Raw genomic sequence first — 18,133 nt, 5'->3', positions numbered from 1 at the left:
ACCCGGCAGGTACAAAAAGCAAAAAAGGGAACAGTCAGGTATATATAATTCAGACCATGAATTACACAGGCAAATGTTACAAATGAGCTCGTCCAATATGCAAGAGACCCAACAATCTCAGCCAGTAAACTAACAATTGTATTTTAGATTAGCTGCTCCAGTACTATATTCATCAAAAGCTGCTCCAGTACTATATTCAGTGGAGTGTTCTTGAAGTTACCTGAGCATGGATAAGCAGGACCAAGATATCTTTTCTCTGGGAAAGGTGGCAAACAGCCTTAGCTGGTAAAAGGCACTACATGCTACTTTCACTTTTATTCATGAGAGAATCAAATAATCCCATACCTTGGCTCACAGCTTGCATGAATGACAGGTACAATTCCAGATTACTTTAGATGCTCTAATTAGGGATCATTGAGACAGATTGTCGCAATAATGCAGCTTACATTTTGAAAATAAAGAAGTCTGGTGAAAGAGACCTGAAAAAAATGAAGTAATTAATATGAAGGGATAGTTGATATATAAAAGTTGTTCTTTAAATTCTATTGCACGTATTATAGCCTGTAAAAATATATTTAGAATCTAAGAGAGGCTTTATCCATTAAAAAATAAAACTTTAATAGCCCAATCCTACTATTATTTACTTGGGCATAAGCTTCATTATGTACCCATTTTTCAGGAAAGTACATACACAATTGTATTCTTTAAGCTCTCTCAGATGTTACTGATCGCAAAATATTGCATACTTTCTGAACAACGCATTTGCATAACTGCGTATCTTGCCCAGACAATACAAGCAAACAGGCTGAACCTAATGGAAAAACAGCTGTTCAATCATGCAGGCAGCTGCACACCATTCCTAAGTGATACACGCATTTTGTACTGAAAAGTAATGTCTGAAAAGACCATCCATTAAAATCTCAGGATAAAGGGATATTTAGCACTAGTAATTATAGTGTTGCAACTGTTTCACAGAGGCTTTTGTTTCATGGCCTTCTTATCAGCAGGTTCCACAAAATCTTTTAGAACCTTCTTTTAAAAACAGCAATCTTAGTATTACAATTAAAACTCTAATTGCTATATTACATTTGAGCAATTTACAGGCCCTGGACCTTTAGCTCCTATGTTTTAATCATCCTTTCAAACAGCTGAACAGAGAAATTGAGTGTTTTCATAAACTCAACCTCCATTCTCTTAGTGAGCACAGAGATAATTACAAGTATTTCATTCACAACGGCTCTAAATCTACTTAAAAATAAGGTACCACATTTGGTTACCTATTTTTCATTAGAGATTGATGGCTTTCTAATTCCAAAATAATAGATTAGTTCTCCATTAATTGTTAAATATTGATAGTAATAGGAATATTTAGGCTTAAACATCTTTCACATAAAATTCTATCATTTCCCAGTCAAAGGAAATAAAGATGTTTCCTATAAAGACACCAGAAATTCAGATAAAATGGTCCTGATTTTGTATCCCTCCCATTAAATAAGCAAGACACTGATGATAATAATTTTAAAAAACCTATCAAATTGAGAGTCCTCTCTTGCGAATAAAAGAAGTCTAAACAACCGGAAAGGCTCAGCAGCTCTTTGTACCAGAAAAAAAAAAGTAGAGTCAAATCATGCCATTTTTCAATATATTAATAAATAAATGGGGGAATGGGAGGGGGAAGAAAAAGATGGAGCAGTAGGTGCCTGGGGGCCAATTGCCTCTCCAGCAGCGGTAAGGCTGTTACTAGGCTTGCAGTACCATTTGTTCCATTACACAATCTCCTGAAGCCTTTTACAGAGAGCTAAAACAACTGCCTGTACCAACACGACACATGGCTTTCCATCCCAACTCTTTGCTAATCCAGACGCTCCAACCATCTTTCTTTAAGATGCCATATGGTTGGCAGAAGCCTGTAGATCTAGCAGCACATCTGCTTGTACGTTACTTTTTTCCTTTCAAGACTCCCCCTCCTCCAAAAAAGGGGGAAAAAAAGTAATTTTAATATTGTTAGTTATAAGAGATGCATATATCTAGATACAGATATACAGCTCTATGGACACACTCACCAGGTTGTTACAACAGCTTCATTCTCCAAGGAACAATTAGAAACAGAGCAATAAATAAAGGAATGAAAATCTTTTTCATTCTTCTTGCCATTTCAAACACCAAAGCATCAGAAATGTTATTCACAAACAGCTAATTCACTGAATAGGGCAGCATTTCATCTGTCAAGCATAAATCAATCAGGAATCAAGTGGGAAGCCAGAATAAAAGAAGTCTTGCTTTGTTAACTGGCAGAGTGAAGATCTGTATGCAAGTAAATCTGCATGAATACATTGCAATAGTTTTTTCAGGGGAAGTGGAGTGTTGGAGATGCTTGATAAGCAAGACTACTGACAGTGTTAAAATCCTGATGGGGCGGACAAATATACATAAAGCCAGTAAGAAAAAAGCTTGGAAAAATAAATTTCACACAGTATTTTTTGGTTGTTTAGAATTCTGAAGTTTTAGATGACCAATTTTTATACAAAAGAAAATGAGAAGAGTTGAAATTATAAACAAGGTAGACTATACAAATATATTTCCTGATCACGGAAAACATCACGGTGATTTAAGAATAGATTAGGACATTTAACTTTCCAAATAAAATATGTAATTAAAAGTGATTCAGGCAGAAATAGTCCCAAATACTGAGAACCCATACTGTTAGATAAAGCTAGAATAGTATTTGTATATTCCTTTTTATTTAAATATTTGAACCACGCAAAAGTATATCCACGTACAGAAGGGAGAAGGATGGTCAATATGGACATGTTTAGGTAAGGCTGACAGAAATCAAAAGCTTCTGGGTGATATGCCAGCTCTATCACGGTATATCTACATGAGTCACAAACAAGTGCACATTCCTGTACATAGTAGTGTGGAGCACACTGGTAATGGTGCACCTATTCAAACCACTTCTATAGAATCAAGCTATACATCTAAAGAAAAAGTAGTCAGGAAACAATGAAAAATATAAAGTATAAACAAAAATATGTTTCTTTCTCCCCAAATTCCAGCCATTGTAAATATTATGTTTAACAGATTTCCATGTTTAGCATGACTGCCATATGCAGGTGCAGAAGCAAAGTATCAAAAATCCACTTGGAATGCTTAGCAAAATAATTGCATACATGTATTACAGAAAATAATTCTTTCTTCAAAAGTCATGCTGGAAGACCCCCTCCCCTTTTTGACAGAATGGCATTTGCTCCCTTAGATCAACAGCTAACTCTTCAAATGAATATTGATTGATAGAGAATAGTGCCAGCTGCAATTTTCAGTGTAACACTTCCTTTTTTCAGCATTCAGAACTTTTTGAAATGTTCATCATTAAGTGTGAAATTGTCCATGCTTGTTCTCTGTCTGAAAATGAGTATTTCTGGCAAGGCAGAGAAAATTCCCAATAGCTGTTTCAATGAGGAGGAGAAAAAATATTTGTACATTTATTTTTAATGAAATTTACATATTAAAGATTCAAAAAGAAAGAGTACTCAAACATGATGATGAGAAGGAAGGAAGGAAGGAAGGAAGGAAGGAAGGAAGGCAGGCAGGCAGGCAGGCAGGCAGGCAGGCAGGCAGGCAGGCAGGCAGGCAGGCAGGCAGGCAGGCAGGCCGCCCCAGATTTATGACCAGCTGGAAGACAGAAGACAGGACACGCAAGCAGGCTCCCAGCACTACGGCAGAGGGTAAACCTCCAACATTAATGCAGGTACGCTAACAATCTTCTCAGAGGCACTCTGAAAGGGACGATTCACTTTATTGATCCTGAAGTTTTGCTTCAGTATTGGCACCTGTCCCTGAAATAACAACATACCTTGTTACTGCTGCATCTATTCAAACAGCCCGGCATGCATGAATGCAAGGGCTGGGGTTGAAGCGGGGGAAAAGAGAGAGAGGAGGTAAGTATTTCATGTGTCCTACTTTATACCTTCATTTTTAGATGTACTGAAAACACTATTTTGTGCTAATTAATTAGTTCAACGTGCGATATGTATGAGCTGGCAAAATACATTTTAAGAAAATCTGAATACTCCTTTAGCTCTCGTGCAGATCTTTCTTTTGACAAACTAGTCAAACACCTGGGAAGATCTAGTTTTAAGGCGCTCCTTCTAGGAACACATAAAATCCATTTTTACTTAGTACCTGTCTATTCATTTTTCATGTCTTGCAAGTTTTCACTAGCCATATGTTTAAGAGCATCACCATTAATCATTTTTGATACCCTAATTTTCATGGCTCACAATTTCTTTTACAGCAAGATCCCAGAAACTCATACCTAGAATTTTCCCTTCTTTTAATGCAAACAGAGCAGAAAGAAAATGTACCTGTTGAGGTTTTAAACATTTAAAGTTATTTATATATCATGGAAACACAGCTTCTAAAATCAGAAACAGATAGCAAGTAACTAATCTATTTCTATAGGACTATAGAAGGGAAATACTCTCACCCCAAATACATACAATTAAAAACATTCTGAAAATGTTTATACCATTTTTCATATTTGCTGATTAACATTGTTTCAGATGAAGAGAGATGACATGTTGCTAATTCTGTTTTAAAAGTTCACTTCTAATTTAAGTCAAATAAATATCAAAATAACATTTAAAGATGAATACTTAACAAGAGTGACAATTTTAATTAAAGCATAACAAGAAGAAAAGTTATCCTGTCATATAGTTGCCTAATGCCTTTTTATTTCAGCAGCAAAATCTGTTAAAACCATCACACACATATTCACATTCGTCTAAAAGAGATTTTTAGTTTATTAGGCTGTGAAAGTCTTTTAACTTTTATGCGACCATCAACTCATGTTGAAACGAAGAATTTTAAAAACAAATTTTACAATTTAAATCCTGCAACAACTAAGGAAGAGATTATAGGTTCAATACTTGTTCTTGCAACTTTGCATGTAAAGCCTCAACATGACCTACCTACATTCTGTTTAAAATAATCCTACAATCAGCATTTGGCCAGTTGAGGAATTGTAGGAAGGAGAGTGTGTGCTGTTCTGACAGCAGAGAGACATACCTGTTGATTGGGACAGTTCTGCTGCTTCCTAACATCTCAGGAGGTATCCACAATATGCCCTCTCGGCCAGAAAATACTAGATGGCTGATTCTATGCAGAGCAAACTGTTGCAAATGTAACTCAAGACAAAGTGCTTTATAAGTAATGATCAGCAGCATGATTTGGGCTTGGAATAAACTGGCAACCAATGCAGCTTCTACAGTACAGACTTTATCTGCTGCAATGGCTCTTGCCCACCAGCACGCAAGCAACTGTATTTTGTACCAGCTGTAAGCTTCCAAGTCATCTTTAAGGGCAGCTTCATGTAAAGTGAGTTAAGTAGTCCAAGGGTAAGACAATAAGTCACTGCGGCTCCAGAAAAGGCCATAACTGGCATACCAAGCAAGTCTAGGGAAAGGTTCTTTTGGTCATGGCCTCCACCTACTTAAAAAAATAGAAATAGGTGTCTCTTCTTTTTGAATTTCACCTCATTTTTGAGGGGACATTTCAGGCAAATTCAGATGGGGGAAAGAGATATCATACTAATAGACATTTACAAGAACAGAAAGAGTGTCTTACCTTTCTTTTCTCTAAATAAATACATAAATAAACATACAAACAAACTCTGTTGGCTGTGCTGTGGCAACTGTAAGCCAGTCTAACTTCCCATAGAAGAGAATATGTGTAGCTCAGGGTTGAACTGTGGAGTCCTTGGGGCTCTCTGAGCTTGGTTGTTTGCTTGCAGACATTTCATTACCTGACTAGGTAACATCATCAGTGCTAATGAGTGTGGTGATGTTACCTAGTCAGGTAATGAAATGTCTGCAAGCAAACAACCAAGCTCAGAGAGCCCCAAGGACTCCCCAGTCTAACTTCCACCATTCCTTCTTTCTATCCTGGGAAGGATATTAATTAGTTAGTTGATTTATAACCTGTACTTCCATTGTAGTGAACAGTACCCAAATGACATTAATACAGATACCCTAACAATCTTCTCAGAGGCACTCTGAAAAGAATGACTCACTCTATTGATCCTGAAGTTAAAAAACATAATCCCACTATCAGTCCATCTTTTAAAATTGGTTTCATTCCAAAATACAATCCCTAAAATGGTATCAGAAATCTCTCCTTCCCTTTGATTTGTCACACTGGAATTCAGTGATAAATTAGGTCTACCCTGAATATAAACAAACCACTTTTATTTTATAGTGATGGTTGATAATCAGATGTAATCTTATGCAAAAAAAATCACAGTTATTATTATTCTGGCCTAATTGTCCAATCCAGTGTAGCCATGGACTCCAAACTGGCAAGGTTAAATAAAACTAAACATCAGAGCATTTTTTCTAAGAGTACAAAACTTGTAAATATTTTGATTATAATTATAAGATCAAAATGTCCTCCTAGTTCACTATCCTATTTCTTGTAATGATTGGCAGGATGTCTCTAGAAAACCAACAAATTTGAACTTTATTACAAGTCATAGACCCACCAAACATATCAGAATAAAAACAATAAGATAAAATACAGTAAAATAAGATAAGAAAAAGAACAGGAGGGCAAAAGTAAGCTATGGTAAAACTAAGTATGAGCAATACAGCACTAATGGAAAAACACAAACAAGACAAAGGCAAAAACCCAGTTCTGCAACTGCATTGTTGTAACACCTAACATGGTTTGAGTGCTGTGTTTATATCTATCCTTTCCTGCCTATGATCATGTACCTTCTTTCATTCCTGATTTAGTGGTAAGCTAAGATTTGTCTATAAATCAATATAACCTAATTCAAGTTGTAGTTTATAGTTCTGGCTTTTAGAAAAGATATGATTCATGTATATTTCACAGTTCACATAAGGAAGAAAATGGGTAAGACCAAAACTTAACCCAATAATGGATCAAGCTATTATTTGACTATACATCTAGTGAAGCATAGATCAGACTGCATGTGATCTACGCCAGTATCATTAATCTCCCTCAAAGTTTTACTTAATTATGTAATTTACAAACAACAGCAAGAAAACCTACATTTGTTTTTGCATCAGACAATTTACCCAAGATTTATGCATTTTTGCACACGGCTTACCCAAAATGTTTCAGGACAGATTCTAGCAGATTCCATGAATTACAGCCATTAGTGCTGAGATAGATCCTATTTTGGCAGATCAATTGATTATGTTTGAAAAGGATTTATCACAGATTTATTTATTTATTTATAATGTCAATTTCTAGGGCTGCCCACTCATCATCACTTCTAAGCACTTTACAAGGATTAAAAGCAAGATAGACAGAGACACAGACAGACAGACCAAAAAAAAAAACAGGGAAGGGGAGGGGGAAAAAAGCCCTCTTGGCCATTTATACAGGATATAGATATTCCACAATGGAAAAACATACCATCCTAGCCCAGGACATAGGGAAAGAGACAAGTTTTCAGGGTTCTTGTGAGGATGGCAAGATCAGGGTTGTCCAGACCTCAGGGTAAAAGCTGTTCCAAAAGGCAGCCACCATGACAGAGAACCAACATGCCTACTTATGTACATATTGACCATATTGTTTCTGAACATATTGGCTCAGTTTAGAAAGCATAGCTAATAATGGCTGATTTACATATTGTTCATAGCTATCTTTGAGCCTTTTAAAGGCATATAAGCCATATGCTATCACCATATCTTGCAGAAGTGCATTCTGTATATGAAAGAGTAAATGTATTTTTTACTAATAAATGATCTACATTTTTAGTGTTACAAATATATATTTGAAGTTAGAAATGTTCTGTCCCAAGTTAAAATATACATACACTATTAATTTGTTTGTTTATTTATTTATGGGTGGCTCGAAGGAATGGTTTCTTATTTAGCTACATGTAATTTATTAATGCAATCATCCCAGCTTTTCCAGGTATCACAAATAACTGCTACTGTGAATATTCATTTTGCATATCTTAAATTGTACCCAGAATTGTTGCAGAAAGTAATTTTTGCATTTCAGTGCCAATTGGTCCTATTTTTAAAAATTCTATTAACCTGAATATGCTTTACACATACAATCCTACCAAACAGTCAACTTTTCATAACTTTGATGAAACTGATTCTAGACCACTAAAGTTTACACCATGATAAAACAGTTAATTTAGAATGCAACAAGACTTTGGTATTTTAAGATCAACAACATTTCTGCAATTGTTTGCAATCTGCAACAATGTAGTATGGATTTTGTTTTGTTTAGCACTCCCAACAACAGAGTAGCTACATTTCATTCTCAACTGATACAAGAGTATCTAGTGTGTTTCATGGTTGAGTAAGAACTTATTCTTATTCTTATGGGTTGCCCAAGTAAAGCTCAATATATATTTAGATGTGTAGTATTTGTCATTATTAAGCAAGCATTCCAGCTGATTAAAAGTGCACAGAACAGAAAACTGTATTAGGCTACAATCCATTAAGTTAGAACGTACTTCTTTGTATATTTGTATAAAACCGCATAGTAAATAAGGGAAAGCTACCAATGTCAGAACTGATATCCTATAATTTGTTGTACATACCAATTCATCTGTTGGTAGTCACTCTGAATAAAGTACTTTGGAAAAAGAGGATAGAGACTTCATAACTTCTGTTATGGACATATTTTTCCAAATACTTTTAAAATGTTAAACAAACCTAATAGATCACTGCAAGTTTAGAGACGTTAGTAGACAGAATTTGTAGCTGTTAATAGCCATAATATTAGAGCCACAGGACAAAATTGGAAAATACTACAGGAATCTCTATATTTCAAAAACAAGTACATATGAAACTCTACTTCCAGAATTGTAAATCTTTATCATAATGATTACTGAAAGACTTTTTAAATTGAAAAAAATAAATAAATGTAGATTATAGTCAATGTATACTGTATCTTCTTCCTTTGAGGTATCATATATCTACTTATATTCATGAGAAAATAAAATATTGTAACCATTGCAATCAATGACAATGGCTGTATAAATACTAGTTGTAATATTTTTCATTTCCTGAATGAAATGGAATCAATGGAAATATGGATCATATTGTCTTGATTTGGATTGATGTGATTACCCAATCACTTACAGGATTGAGGGAAAGTAATAAATACATAATAAAATATGTACCATACATAATAAAATACTGTACATTTTTAAATGTTGGGTATAAGACACCCAAAATTAATAACTGATTGAGGTACTTTTTGTATGCAATGCATATTTAAAATTCACTGCTATTAAGAGGTCATCCATTGCACATATACAAGCTATATATTTCTTCTTTAATCTTCCTTTGAATTCATTTCAGTGAATTATCCTTGTAGTTTTTATTTTGACAGCTCTCTTTACAGCAGTAAAACAAAATGTGTGCATTGCAAATGGCAAGGATTCAAATTTCAGCTATGTTTATCCAAAATAGCACTGAACTGCTTCTGTACTTATGCTATACTGCCTACAGCCTTACGGAAGGGGAGACAGATGGGATGAATTTAGCAGGGAAACAGCTGGGGCTTGAAGTAGAGACAAGCAAAAGTTTTGCTATCAGGCTTCATTATGTATCAAGGTACCAGTAAAATGTGTATCCGTAAGGCAGCCAAAAAAGTGTGTCATTTGACTAGTGATAATTACCTTTTCTCAACAGCTGACAATGTTCTAAGTAGCATTAAATAGGTATAATAATTAAGCAATAAGACAAGGCAGGCAGTGCTTTGCTTGGGATTATAGCTGGCCTCGGGTATGTTGCTAGGCATAAGGCTGAAGGGTGAGTGTTTTTAGCCACCTGAGAAATGTAATAATCCCTAAGAAATACACTACCTGGAATGTCTCCCTGCTTTTAAATAGAAGTCCAGATATATTAGATACTTCAGAATTCTGGATTTTGTTGACATGAAAATAAAATGTTGAAAGCCCACTGTCTTTTAATTCTATCTTTAAAAGACCAGTGCCTCGTTTCTGGTTACTCAGTTAAAAGACTCAACATGAGTGAATGTTCAATATGTATCCATTACACTGGAACATCATAATCCTATTAATCCATAGCTAGCTATATTGTTTGGATTACTAATGAAATAGTTAAAGCTTTTTGTGCCAAGGCCTTACATTCTCTGGTTTTTGAGTTCTGCAATATTTCTATTCTGTTGGCCATATTTCATCTCATATCCAACCTTCAATTTTTATCTGCATATTGATGCCCAAGCTAGGAAAACAACCACAAAACAGCTAATACTAGTATTACACTACTTCAGAAAAACAGTAAGAACTGTTCAACTAAAGTCAAGGCCCTAGAAAATTTAGTCTATGCCAGGCTGGTAAGAGCAGTCTGTTTGAATCATGAGTAGCAAAACAGAAGGAGTTTACTCAATTCAGCATACAACAACTAGGTTAGAGAAACAGACAAAAATGTATGAGCTGCCCTTAGTGGCCTAAAATTGATTTTTCTGACAGTCAAAAGAGACATGATTATGATTTTAAAAGGCTCCAAGAGCTATTGTACATGTATCAGATCACTACACAGAAGTCTCTGAAAACAATGGAGGGGAATACATGTTGCAGTAGACAAGAAAAGGAAAGAAAATTATAGACAAACTGTTTGCTTGTAGAATTAAAAAGTTACTAAGAACAGTTCTCCTATATTCTTACAACCTAGTGCTTCATGTAACCAGAACTTCCATAGACGCATTCAGTATAATTCTCAACCCAAATTACTTCCACAACAACATTTCATGTAATACTTAATTGTACTTTTTAAAAGTTCTTTGTAAAGAAAAGATTTCAAAGTACCTTTGGTCACAGAGCAACTAAAACAAAACCAGAAACAATCAGGGTGCCATTTAAAGAACTCTGCCAAATAGGTTGGTAATTAGATTTTACTGTTATTTGGAGTTCATGTAAGGCCTATGGAAGGTTCCCAATTTTTGTTAAATACCCAAAGTGGATATTTGCTGTGTGAGATTTGCCACTTACTAGTATTTACAAAACATCATACTGTGCATCTTGAAATATCAGAGGGATACCACACAGAACTGAACTTAAACACACAGATGTATCCACAATACAGAAATGAAGACAATGAGAAAACAGTAATTAGGCACGAATTTAAATACCTTCTTGAAAACCAACCTCTATTTAAAGACAAGTGACTCCATTGGAAACATGCTATTAGAATCAGCAAAGAGGGTCCCATTCAGAATTATGACATAGCATATACCTAAAAATAAAAGCAGAGTATTTCTGCAACACTTTTAATCAGGGTCAAATTCTTAAGTAGCTTGTGAATTAGATGCCTATTATGGGATATAGCATGCTGTTTTTGTTTAGCATTACTTACACTGGTTTCTTTCCATAAATCTGCTAAGATTGTATTGGCTCAATTCTTGGATCTTAGATTGGCAGACTAATGCTTTCCTTAAGTTATGAAAAGTACAGGTCATATAAATACATTCGGATCCTTAATTCTTCATTCAACTCAACCTGTCAAAATACTTCAAAATGAAATTAACGTGTGGTTTGACCAAAATTTAATGTAGACAACCTACATACTTATAACTTAATGATACAAGTGTTCTGTTACTATATCCACATGTAATTTATTAGTTCTAAAAGTTATTTAGAAAATGAAATAATAACACTAATGACATTTGCCTTTTCTGCCTATAGTAGAAGTTTTTTGGTAGATCTTACAGAATACTTTAATAGATGAGCTGCTTTCCCCCTTCCTTCTGCCTATATGTGTCCACAGATTCCACAACTCAAGTTATCAATATAAGAAGAGGGTGGGAAGTTGAGAAATGGGAGATATACACAGGTTTTCCTTCTTATAATGTCTATGCTGCCTGTTATATGTAGGTAGGTAAGTCAGGGGGAAAAAAACTTGATTAGACTTTTGATCTTTTGCAATCCTATATGCGAGATCTGTATCCCATGGTAGAATGGATCATAAAAGCATGGCCATGTCTAAAGAACCAGTCAATACAAGTTTATTACTTCTAATTCATTTTTCAAGTTGAGTTAACCACATATTTTGTACAATTGTACAAAGAATAGTTAATTGCAATAACTGACTGCAAATAATATTACTCAACAGAATCAGATGGCTTCCTTTAAGAGCTACAGCTCATGGGTGAGGAGGAGATGAGAATGAGCAAAGAAGGGAGATATCAGTAAATTCACTTGGATGAAATGCACACTATAAAAATATGACATCAAATATGACATGTACTACTGTGAAATAGATTCCAGAAATGCTATGCTTGCCTTCAGTGTCTGAAAAGGCCACCACTCCAGGTATTTGGCTGCCAATACAGCCCAGCAGCATGGCACATATTTGACACATCAAGTCTTTATAATCTAACATCTATGAAATTAGACAAGATTTCTTTTTATTTATAGTAACAGGCAAGTGCAGAGCTCTGCCATCTTGTTACACAGATGGCTGTACTTTTTTTTTAATTGTTAACTTACAGCCACTGATGCCTGAGGAATAGACACACATCTGCCCCAAACTGCCAATCCTCTAAGCTTTTCCTTTGAACTATGGTACTCAAAAGAGATCAAGTAGGTGTTAGAAGCCAATTTTAAAAGCAAAATATTAGTCATGCTTGTAGATGTACAGCAGATGAAGCTACATAGTCTGTAAAAACCTCTTTTGGAGTTGCACACACCAGGTCAACTAATCAAGGAATAGCCACTGAAAGTAAGATATTATTTAAAAGGATGTTTTAATTGTTACTGTATCATGGAAATGGCTGGTGTTAATTACATGTGAGACTGCTTCATGTAGAAATAAAAATAAATGAATTGTTTTTAAAATGCTATCTCTTGTCTTTGTTAGCAGCTCTCTTTTCCCTAAGGTACTGATACATTCATTCTGCTACACATGAGTACAAGCAAATTTATATTATTTTGATCCAAGAAAGAGAAAAGATATAACATTTTGACTAATTGCAATGTACTTGCATAATCACAGCAATCTGACCATGAAAATGTAAGCATTTCAAAATTGGTGGCTCTAGCATGAAGAAGTAATTTGAAGTATTTTTAACCAGGAACAAAGACTTAGTGTTCTAGGGCATATAGCATCTCATTGCATTAAGCAATCCTGCCAATATCACTAATCTATATGCTTTTTTTTAAAAAAAAATCAAAACTGGATTTATGGGACTTCCAGCCATCAGATAAAATTCCCAACTATAACTACAGTATCTTTTTCTGTGCATCTTAAGTATCTCCCTAAATTGATATCCTGGTTCTATGTCATTACACATAATTACAAGAGACAACTTTTCCAGATAATCAGCTTTAAAATATTTGTTAAAACAGTAATTTACATGAACCATTGTTTTACATAAAAATTGAACATGTTAATTGTAGTTAGACCTCACATGTGAAAAATTAACATGTGACAGAAAAAATATTCTAAAAATTAAAATAGACTAAGATACAGTTGCTGTCCTGAAAGAGGAACTAGAAAATATGCTCATAGAATTCCTTTTTCTAAAATGTTTGCCACCTGGTTTCCTAGTATCTTCCTGGTGTCTTCTACCTGCAATAAGAAGGTAAAACTGGTGGAAGACACCAGCCTAGCTTCTTAGAACATCAATCCTGGGTTGTTAGCAATATCTGGCTAGAAGGGTGAAATAAAGCCCTATCACAGCTGAGAGATCACAACAAAAGATACATGGTTACACTTTGGGGTTGAGATAAGGAAGAAATGTTAGAGCTTTTGTGTGAGAGAGGCTTCTAGTGGGTGAGAATTAGGAGGGGCAATGACTACAAAACTGAAAATTCAGGTAAGTGGCAAAAACTGGGCTAGGCTCTACATATTGCAGTGTTTGCTCATTTAACATTTAATGTTTGACTGTGTTATTGGATTTGACTGGTAACAACATTTAAGGAATGAAAGCTTTCCACGGCTGTTCTGTTGTCTTACTTAGGCTCAATTATGTTTCAAGAGTAGGGAGAGATGAGTGCTGCCATTTTGGTGATTATGTGCAAATTATACATGGTGGTAAAAATGACACAGGTCAGTGAATTATTATTTTCTGCTTTATTGTTCTATCAACACAATCCTGATTACCCTGGTAGAAATTGTCTGGATCACAAAGTGCTGTTGCTTAATACCAGCTCAGTAAGTGGACAGAGCTCATTCAACAAATGCTTAACCAAACAAGCTGATGTGCAGGTAGCATGTGTGACTGAAACTGGTTGAGTGAAGATGAAAGATTCAAACAGATTCAACTGTATTCATTGGGTTTTTTGAGTGACAGTCTACAGCAGCCGGCAAGGTTCTTTGGGTCCATGTAGTAAAGCCCCCGATAGAGGTGGCCTTGAAAGTAGTGCTGATTTTTCCTTCAACTCTTTGGAGGAAACCAAGTGACATTTCTCATCAGAAACAGTTTAGTACTTTATGCCTTTCATTGTGATTAATCACGGTCCATAAATATGACAAGCCACTTTTTTTTTTTTTTACTGGCCAGAATGTAAGTGACCTAAAATTAGTTTAAAATATCTATTGTCATAACTATTATGATTTAGGCTTGGGAGCTACAACATCTACAATCTGCCTGTTTTCAGAGGGTGGTGAAACTAGGTGATTTCTCAAGGCTTTGGAAGATTTTCCAACTGCTTGATGGATTTGGGGGATGACACGACAAGTTCACAGAATTGTCAAGTGCTCTTCTACTAAACTCAGATACTTTGGTTTTATGAAGAATTTAAGATATTGAGTCGCTTAATGTATTTCCAGCTTGTAGAGCAATAAACTACACAAAAGTTCCCCATTTGGCCCACCAAGCTTTTTTCTCAATTCCTGCAGTTTCTGACAATGCCCACCTTTTTTCTTGCTTCCAGCTATCACACTCAGTGCTGGAAAAGAAGCTTATCTCCAATTTGCAGTAGAATAATTTTTTCTTCCTACTTACAGAAAAGTCCTATTCTGCATGTGCAGAAAAATGAGGTTGGATCTCCTCTCTATAACTGATGACATCCTGAAACACTGCGAGGTACTGAATGTACACAAACAAATCAAGACTCGGTCCAGATAAGACAGAAGTTTGGTTGGCCAGCAGATATGACAAACTGAGACTATAGCTACACCCTTTTCAGCATCAGGCATATAGCTACACTCTCTGAAGCAGATTTGAAGCCTGGAGGTACTTTTAGATCCAGCACTGTATACCAGTTGTGCATGTTTCTGCAGGAGGCATAGAAGGCCATAATGATGGATGCCTTAATTATCTCGTGTTTAAACTAATGTAGCTATTTTTTCCAGGGGCCTGCCCTTGAAGAATGTTTGGAAACACTCAAATCAAAAATAAAGTGGTCACATTGCCTTCTTTATCACAGTATGCTATTCCCATACCAACTACTCAAGTTTTCAGTCTCTTTTGATTAGAGCTAAGATGCAGGTCCCAGAAAGCTCTAAATAATTTAGGGCCAGTATATCTGAAAACTATAACTTTTCATATCCTGTCCATTATTTAAAAATTGATTCCAGAGATTCAAGAGATGGCACACTGGTGAGAAAATGGAACAAAATTTTTTTCTGTGGCAGAATTCCATTTGTAAGCTTCCATATCTAGGGTGGTTAAGGTTGGCTCCACTTTTATTTAGTGTTTGGTAAGCACATATTCTTTTGGTGGTCTTTCACAGCCATGTATTATGACTGAGAAGACCATGTCCATGACAATACATACTTCAGCTGGCATTGCAATATCTTTATACCTCAACCTTTTATGTAAAATATAAAATAATTATATTTTTTAAATATTAAAAAAATAAAAGAAATGGACTACTAAAGAAAAGCCATATTCCAGCTCTTTTCTGCAGCATATTATCTTAATCATGAGGCAATAGCAGCTTGAGAATACTAGTTCCATATATATATTTAAAAATGCAAATACATTTCTAAAAATAAATTATAAATTATAAGAAACTATTTTTACCACTACCAGTGAATTTGTACCATATTGCTCAGCTGATTTTTTTCTAAGTAGTTCTGGGCTTCCATAGAACAGCTTGGTGGAAAGACATTACTCACATCCATCATAGTTGATGAAGATTAGTCAATGGAGATACCCAGAGCTTCAGCTGATTTCATTTTGTTGGCAGACTTTCATTTATTAAGGCCTGATATGAATAGGATAAGCACTCCATTAGGCTGTACCTGCTGCTATGAAAAAAAAAGGCTGAGGATCTCATCTGTCCTGCACAAAGTCCATAGTCATTTTTATATATATATATAAAATTTTTAGTGAGAGTTTTAACAACAATAATAATAACTAACACAAACTAAAGGAGAACGAGAAAGGAGAAAGAGAAAGGGAGAGATTAAAAAAGCTAAAAGTGCAAAAAAGAAAAAGAGGAAGGTAAAGAAAAAAAGAAAGAAAAATAGAAAAAAGATATAAATTTTTTTAAAAAAGATATAAAGAAGTGGCTTCCAATCTTCTTCACAGCAGTTATAAGTACAATTATATTTTAACCTCTCTCTCTAAGATTACATCATGACTCTCTTTTTTCTATAGTCTATCCTGTGTAATCATGGAGCCATAAATCACAGGTTCATTTTTTATTTTTTGTACAAAAAGAAAAAAAGTGTTTTTTAAGAGGGTAACCCATTGCCTGCAGATTTAGACTACCAAAAGGGTTGCTGGGGGGGGGGGGGGTTTAAAAAAAAAGCTCCTGCTTTTATCCTGGAAAAATCCGACAGGCAAATGAGGGTTGGGAAGAGGGGTGAGGAGGTGCAGGGAGGAGTAGGTCCGGCAAAATCAGACCCCAGTTTGGCTCAGTTCCACTGGATCCTTTCCTTGCAATTCCCGGGCAATTCTGATCTGCAGGTGCAACCAAGATGGCTTTTTGATGCACCACAGCTTAAGGGCTGCTTTTTACTTTTTTTTTTTTTTCACAACACGAAGCCAGCCCCAACCCGACTCAGGAGCATGGTACAAAGGGGCTTTTTTCATGTGCCATAGCAATGGGGCTTTTTATTTTTTTTCACAGTGCAAAGCCAGCCCCAGCCTGGCCCAGCAGCCAGGCCAGGTATACCTCATCAGCCGTGGAAGCAAGAAGATGGTTAAGGTCAGCTGGGGTGGCAGAGCACAAAGCAGCAGGGGTCTCAAAGTGCAGGGTGGTGAAGGCAACTGCGGCTGGGACTGGGCTGGGGTGGCTGCAGCTTCCCAGAGTGTGTAAGCAACCCCAGAGCCATGCAATTCTGGGGTTGCTTGCCACTCTGCAACACAGGGTGCAGGGCAGCCAAAAGGGCAGAGATGGGGGAGATAGGTGGGTAGGAGGAGTTGGAGGCGGTTCCTTACCTTATTGAGGCTCAGTGCTGACTTGAACCAAGCTCAGAATGGCTTGGATTGGGGTGGGTACTCGCCTAACAACTCACAATTCTCAGTTAACAACAGCAACTGGGATTGCCAGGATTGCTGTCACTAAGTGATGCAGTCACATGTTTCGCTTTATGACCATATTGTTTAGTGATGGAAATTCCAGTCCCTATTGTGGTCATAAGTCAAGCACTACCTGCACTTACATCAGAAACATGAAACATGCCATGGACCAAAGATAATTGTAGCCAAACATTTGTATAGACCAAGCCCTAAGTAAAATGTTAGTCAAAGAGACTTAGATTGCTACTCCTACACCAAGAGTGTACAACTTCTGTTGGCTTCATAGATGTACCAGGCTTTGCATGGCATGTTGAAAGGCTACCTCAAACAATGGACAAGCCAAGTTCAGGAATTTTAAGAGATAAAGAGGATGATATACCCACCTACAAATCTTAACGCACTCATTTTAATTCTGATAGTTTCCCAAATTCTCCAAAAATACAACCTCCCCAAAGGTTTGGCCCCATGTTCAGGGGGAGGGGCTCTGAGAGCCACAAAAAGAATGCTAGCAGGTCATATCCTGGACTGCACCTTTGTACCTCTGTCCTGTAACTTGAATATGCCACTTGTGTCATCAAGGAGGATCTGAAGAATATTGTTTGGTACTAAAGTAATTTCTATTATACACAAATCTTAGAAAATGTTATTTGTACAGAGAGAATATACAAATAGATCTCTGAAATGTCTGTGGAATCCATGA

General features: G+C 35.9%; 1 protein-coding gene across 6 annotated transcripts in view; it reads right to left on the bottom strand.

Moving 5' to 3' along the window:
- The window catches only part of SDCCAG8 (SHH signaling and ciliogenesis regulator SDCCAG8), a 122,337-nt gene that overhangs the window by 16,240 nt on the left and 87,964 nt on the right, over positions 1–18,133 (bottom strand). Inside the window, exon 17 of one of the 6 annotated variants that reach the window (XR_015796692.1) lies at positions 346–479. The exons of the other annotated variants lie outside the window; for them this stretch is intronic. The gene's annotated coding sequence lies outside the window, so the exon portion shown is untranslated. The remainder of the gene's footprint in view (positions 1–345; positions 480–18,133) is intronic. 6 annotated transcript variants of the gene reach the window in all.

Source organism: Python bivittatus, unplaced genomic scaffold (assembly GCF_059951505.1).
Source record: "Python bivittatus isolate LINGU-HERP-01145 unplaced genomic scaffold, Pbiv_v1 ctg000020_np1212, whole genome shotgun sequence".
NCBI classification, from domain to species: domain Eukaryota; kingdom Metazoa; phylum Chordata; class Lepidosauria; order Squamata; family Pythonidae; genus Python; species Python bivittatus.
The sequence above is the reverse complement of the archived record's forward strand: the minus strand, read 5'-3'. Positions and strand labels throughout refer to the sequence as shown.